The sequence below is a fragment of the Passer domesticus genome, chromosome 10, assembly GCF_036417665.1.
Source record: "Passer domesticus isolate bPasDom1 chromosome 10, bPasDom1.hap1, whole genome shotgun sequence".
Classification (NCBI taxonomy): Eukaryota; Metazoa; Chordata; class Aves; order Passeriformes; family Passeridae; genus Passer; species Passer domesticus.
This window is the reverse complement of record NC_087483.1, coordinates 8,556,345-8,562,532: the sequence shown is the minus strand read 5'-3', so window position 1 is coordinate 8,562,532 and position 6,188 is coordinate 8,556,345. Positions and strand designations below refer to the sequence as shown.

At 47.4% G+C, this 6,188-nt stretch overlaps 1 long non-coding RNA gene across 1 annotated transcript; it reads right to left on the bottom strand.

The window, feature by feature from the left end:
* Positions 1-323: 323 nt before the first annotated feature.
* LOC135308551 (uncharacterized) lies at positions 324-5,968 on the bottom strand. The gene is made up of 4 exons (XR_010368953.1): positions 5,819-5,968; positions 5,454-5,600; positions 3,552-3,652; positions 324-3,132 (listed from the first exon to the last, which is right to left on the bottom strand). It is a non-coding gene; the product is annotated as an uncharacterized LOC135308551 (long non-coding RNA).
* Between the last annotated feature and the right edge of the window lie 220 nt (positions 5,969-6,188).

The following is a 6,188-nucleotide window of genomic DNA, read 5'->3' as shown; positions in this document are numbered from 1 at the left end:
AATGGGAAGAAACCTACTTCTGTCCTGTTGTCTTTAGCCACAGCTACATCTTTACACCTATTCCTTGTCTATTTGCAGTTCCAGCCAGAAAGCAGGATTGTTTCTGAGGCACCTGCAGGCTGTCTGGGCAGCCTGACCTCTTTAGGATAATGAACAAGGCCACCACAGAGCTGTCCATGTCAGTGGCTCCACTCGGGGCCTGCCAGCCTTCCCTCAGCACCAGCAGGAACTAATAATGCAGGGGGAGCCAAGGACTCTTCCTCTGGGGGAAGAAGCACAACCCAGCTGACTGCAAGATGAAAATTTACTGCAATATGAAGGGATCACCATGGAAACCTCTTTATTTTATTTCAGCCAATCTTTCTGCGCTGTCACAAGCAATATCACCTTCTCACTAGCCATAAAGAAAAGGTTCCCAGGGAGGTTTGTAATCCCTGCTGGCTGGCCAAGCCATCTGCCAGGAAGACATCTTTTCTCCAGGAAAACCACTTTTTTGGTGGTTCTCCTCCTCAACAGGTGTGACTCCACCAGCAAAGGATAAGGCACTGCTCAGTCCTGCATTGCTCCTCCTGCAAGATTTTAACTTTGAGAATAAGAAGAGGTGCAAGCAGGAAAGCCTGCTATGCCACTGCCACCATTTTTGCCCGTCTCCCTTCCACTATTTCCAAAGGAAAATTTTGTTTTGCCACGCATCTGCCCCTGAGCAGCAGCCTTTGAGGAACTGCAGGTCTGGAATGATAGCTCCATCCATCAGCCACACCCTAGGGCTGCAGCAACAACCTTGGTGGGAGTAGGGGAGCAGGAAAAACCCAGCAGCTTCCCCATGGGAAACCTAAAATGAGACAGAAGTCCCACCAAGTGAAGCTCCACTTGAATCTCCTTTACAGGAACCTAAGACTTGGAAAAAATGAAATAATCTGTTTTGGCTTCCAGCTGTGCTGACAAAGATGAGGAAGGGAACTGCTGTCTCTTTGGAGAAGCTATGTCTGTCCAAAAACTGCTTCCCAGAAAACAAGCTCTGTGCAGGACACAGACCCATCCTAGTCCTGTGCCTGGCACAAGCAGCAGCTTCAAGCTCTACATGTCTGAATGAGAAGAGCTTGGCTTTTGGAGATCACCATGACCTGAATTGCAGAGGGAGATAAATAGGTCAGGCTTTTCAGGTGCTCCGTGCGTCACATCCGAGTTTCACTTATATCCTGTACCACTAAAATCTCAATTTGCATTTACACTCATGGGTAAAAAGACTTGCAATCACCACCCTGGTCATTCAGAGGGGTTTCTGAAATGCTCAGTGGTTTGAGGAATGCGGGTCCTGTCCATGGGAGGTGTGACAGCCTGGCATGGCTCTGTTCCCCATCTGCGGCTGCTTGGGACACTGTGAAAGTTCACCTACCTTTAAACTCTGCTGCCAAGCCTCTTGCTGCAAAGATATCTCCCACTCTCTCCTCACCCCTGGATGAGCACAAGCATCTATTTGCAAATGAGCAGCCTAGCAGAGCAGCTCCCAGCCCGGGGCTCTGCCAGGTGGGCAGGCAATGGCCACCTCGCCCTCGCAGGGTGCCCGCCTTCCCCGCCGTGAGCGCTGTCCTCACTCCATCTCCTGGAGCTCCAGCTGATTGCTTCAGCCACCAGGCAGCTGCAGATCCCGGTGACCTGATTTGCCCCAGCAAGCACAAGTGCCTCCAGCAAGCAGGGCTTTGTCAGCAGGCACGGCGCTGGAGCGGGGAGAAGGCTGCCATCAGCCAGCACCCCCCTGCCTCCCGCTGCAAAACTGCCTTGCCTCCAATTACCTCATGCCAAGAAATAGCCTCTGATCCACCCCGGGAAGTAGAATCCCAAAGAGAGCTTGCTTGATAGCAAAGCCCTTGCGCACACTTCAAAGAGCAGCAGCTACTAAAGAAGCACCGTCCTGTCTTTCAGGCAAGGAAATGTTATTTGCAAATTCTACATATTTCCTAGGGAAAAAAAATGGCACGGAGATTACAGCTGCAAAATTACCCTGGGTGGAAGAAATTGATGTCCAGAGCAGTCTTGTGGACATCTCGTGGAGTGGACATCTCGTGGAGTGGCACCTGCACTTTGAAAAGGGCACTAACAAAGAAACTAGCAACGTGTTCCAGTGCTTTGGAAAAACTGCACATTTTCAATTTTTTTTCCTTTGTCCTTTTTTTACCCTGAATAAATAAACTAAAAGAGACACATTTAAACAAAATGAACCTGCAGGCCGGCTTCCTTTCTGAGCTTTGGGGTGGATGACCTCCTAAAGGAGCAGCCTCTGAAGGAGGACCCTGCCTATGAAGTGGTAACTAAAGCAATGCCACGGGCAGGTGGGGCAGCTGGACACTCACACCTTGCAGGGAGGCATCTTTTCAGATGCACCAGAGGATTTTTCAGTTTGTGTTTGCTAAACGGTAGTTTGATAGCCCAACTTTTTATGGTGGATCAGTCATCATGGTTTTGCAAGACAGGAGTGTCCACCCACTGACTGAATAAATTTAGTCATCCTCGTTGCCTATCAGCTCATCTTCAGCTGAGCCACAAGGCAAAGCCCGGGACATCTCCAGATCTGCTTCCCTAAAAAGCTCATTTCTCAGTACAAACACTGAAGCAAAGCAGGAATTTTCTACCTCTCCTCACCAGGAGCATGTCTCAGGCCCATGCTGGCTGCCAGAGAGGAAGGACGGGGAGGAGAGAGCAATGAGCAGAAAATGGTGGGATGCTCTGGGAAATGGCTCAGGATTGCCGCTGGAATTTCACCATCACTGCTGTGCAGCAGTTTTAGGGGGCTCCGTTTGTCTCCTTCAAGAGCTGGTTCTTCAGGGGAAGGCCATCTCCCAGCCTAGCTCCTGATGCAGGAACAGGCTGTTCTCAGGCAAGGCCATTCAGCACTTGAGCAATATAAATAACGAGATCTCACATCTATTTTTGACACGATGTTTTTGTGAAGGAAGCCAAGGAATCATTTTTCCTGATGAACTGCAGTTAAGTGCTTTTGAGAAAACATTACAGTATCACTCACAGCAAACATCTGGTGGAAGAGTTCCTGCCTTAAGAACATGGCAGGCACAGGCTTGTTGTAAGATCAGGTGGAAAGATCTGCCCCAAAACCATTTTTCCAATAAAATAAACCTTTCAGGGATAAAAATACAAGCAAATCATTTTTAACAAAGAAGCCCAAACAAGCCTTAACAAATCTGACATTTACAAGAAACTGAAAATTTCCCTTGTTGTTTTGTCTCTGAAATTTGTGGAATTTTGCATTTTTTCACCCGTATTTTGTTAGATTTTGCTGCAATATCAACGTAGGAACTTTTACAATGAAAAATGAATACTGCAAAACATGGGCCAGTATAACCTTTCAGGAGATTCTGACATACATTTGAATCAATGGGTCTTGGAAAATTTTAAAATAATATTTTGACTCCCCGGTTTAATATGTGCTAAATGGTTTTCATATACATCAGTCATTGTTCTACAGAGGCTTCAGAAAGAGAAATCAGTAGAATGAAATAGAGCCATATAATGCATTTACTTACTACTGTACTTACACAGTGGATTTATGGTGCTGTTACCATAAGCTTATTTTGCCATAGGTTTCTTTCTGCCTTAGAGTGTAGAAGTTCATTGGGAAACAACCTGAGGATAAAGTCTGCAATAAAGCAATCCATAATAATAATAAAATATTCAAAAGCATGCTTTAAAATCAGAAAGGATTGCATATATTCATGAGGCCTTCACACTTTTTTTAAGATGGAAAAATGGTGGAAATTTTATTTGTTAAATGTTTTATTTTAAAAATATTTGCTAAATTATGCCATCACAGTTAATCTAGCATCAGCAATCTGGATGCTATAAATATTAATAATTATCCTTCAATAAGCGAATTGGTAATTCAATAATTAATGGCAACCTTAATATGTACGAATATTTTTTCATCATTTTTGCCCATTTTTCCATCTGTCTGGCTGTCCTGCACAGAGCTCCTGCAGAGCAGCTGAGCAGGAGCCCCGAGTGATGCATTTCCTGAGGGCAGGTGCAGAGCACACCATCTCCAGTCTGCCCCAAGGTGCCAACACACAGAAATGCTCAGCTGCGCTCTTGACTTCAAGAGCAGCAGAGCTGCCCACGTGCCTTGGGAAATACTCCTTCTGCTTTCACAACGGGAAAAATTTGTCTGAAATACAATTTTGGGGTGCAAGGGTCATGATCTTGTCCAAGAGCTTGTCCAGAAGCGTGGAGGGGAGGGTGCAAACATTGTGCATCCTTTAGCAGCCACCTCCTTACTTTCAGTCTCGCTTTGCTGTCTTCCCCTGCCCAGTGAAGGGCCACTCCTGAGACAAAGCAGCTGAAAGCTCTCCAAAGGGCTCCTGGGTGAAGTGCTTGCTGAAGGGAGCTGTCACAGAGGGCCTTCAAGTATTTGCCAGGTTTTCTTTTTTTTTTTTTTTTTTTTTTTTTTCCCTGTCTCTTGCACATTCCAAGCATTGCAGTGGAGATCAAAGCCTCCAGATGGGCTGCCTTCCCCTCAAAGCCAACCCGACTGGTTTGGTTTCCTGGCTAAATTCATCTCAGAGATTTGCAAACCATGACGGGGAAATTTGTCAAATTTCTCATACCCCTTCTAGAAAAGAAGAGGAGGCCACAAGGAAGCTCACCAAGCACATTAGGCCAGGGAGAATCTAAAAAAAGTGAACTCTGTCTCACTGTTTTTCCAGTGCTGCCCCTTCCCACCTCCTGACAGCTTTCCAGTGGATGCCAGCCTTCAGAAGGATCAGGTGCAGCAGTCCAACCCCTGCCAAATGGGGCTAGACAGGCCTGGGAAACACTCCTTTCGTTTAATAAGTGGAAAAAGCAGTACAAAGTTGTCCAGTGCAAAGTTTATAAATGGCTGGCACCTTTCCCTCAGGAGACAGCCTGCTCTCCATGCTGCCAGCCAGCCCTCTCCTGCACGTGCGCCCATCCCACCTCAGCTCATCCCAGCAGGCACGGGGGAGCTCAGCCTGCCCTCAGCACTGAGAGGTGCAGGTTTTATTGCCCAGCTGTTTCTGCTCTCTGCTTGCAAGGCCCGAGGCTCCTCTGTTCCTCCTGCTGACTGTGGCAGCCTGCTCATTTCACTGCCTGCTCTTTCTGGATGGGCTGTTCAATTCATGAACTTTATGAGCCCCCCCCAGCTCAAAATATTCTGCCATTCTGTGAAATTAACCTTAGTGGGAGCCTCTCCCTGTCTCTGCATTGCCCACAGGGTTTAGGAAAGCAGCCTGTGCATTTCACTGCCTGCTCCTTGCAGACCTTGCCTCACCCACATCTTTCAACCAGCGCAGTGGCAGCAGCACCAAGACTCAAGCCTTGATGTTAGAGAGGTGCTTCTCATCCAAGGCATCACCCCATGGGCATCTCCCTATTCCCAGGGGTATCCCGAGTGCCAGACTGGCCAAAATATTTCTGAGACTTACCTGGAGAGAGATTTGGAGACATTTTGCACCGTGGTTCAGCCTGGCTGCAGCTCCAGTCTATCCATGCAGTACGTCATGTCCTCCCTGGGAAAGGCCAAGGAAACATTTCCTGCCAAGGTCAGTCTTTTTTCCACAGAGACATGTGGGCTGGAGAAAGGCAGAAAGACACAGAGGAAAGACAAAAAAGAAACAGAAGAGAAAAATTAACACAGTGTGCAGACTGAAAAATTAACACAGTTTGTAGCTGGAGAGCAGACACTCATTTGAAGGATATCAGAGACGAGAGATGTCATCTCATCATGTTTAACCACATAAGAGCTGCCTGCTGAGTGAAAGCCAAGCAGAGGCCACTGGAGAGGACTGACCACAGCCAACAACAAGTAAAAAACCCCTCTAGGAGAGCCACAGCTCCCTGTGACAAGGGTGAGGTGCACAGCCACAGGTGGTGCCAAGAATGGCAGGCTGTGGGCTTGATTTCTGCATGGGCCGTTCAATTGATGACCTGCATGAGCCCCTCCCAGCTCAAAATATTCTGTCATTCTGTGAAATTAGCCTCAGCTGAAGCCTCTCCCTGTGTCTGCATTGCCCACAGGGTTTAACAATTTGTATTTAACCATTTGGTACAGCTGCCCCTCCTCAGACAAGGTGAAGCCCATCTGTCAGGGCTCTGGGTCAGACAGGAGTCCTTGCATGCCAAGGCAATATCCAGGTATTTGTAACTATTACCTCCCTCCC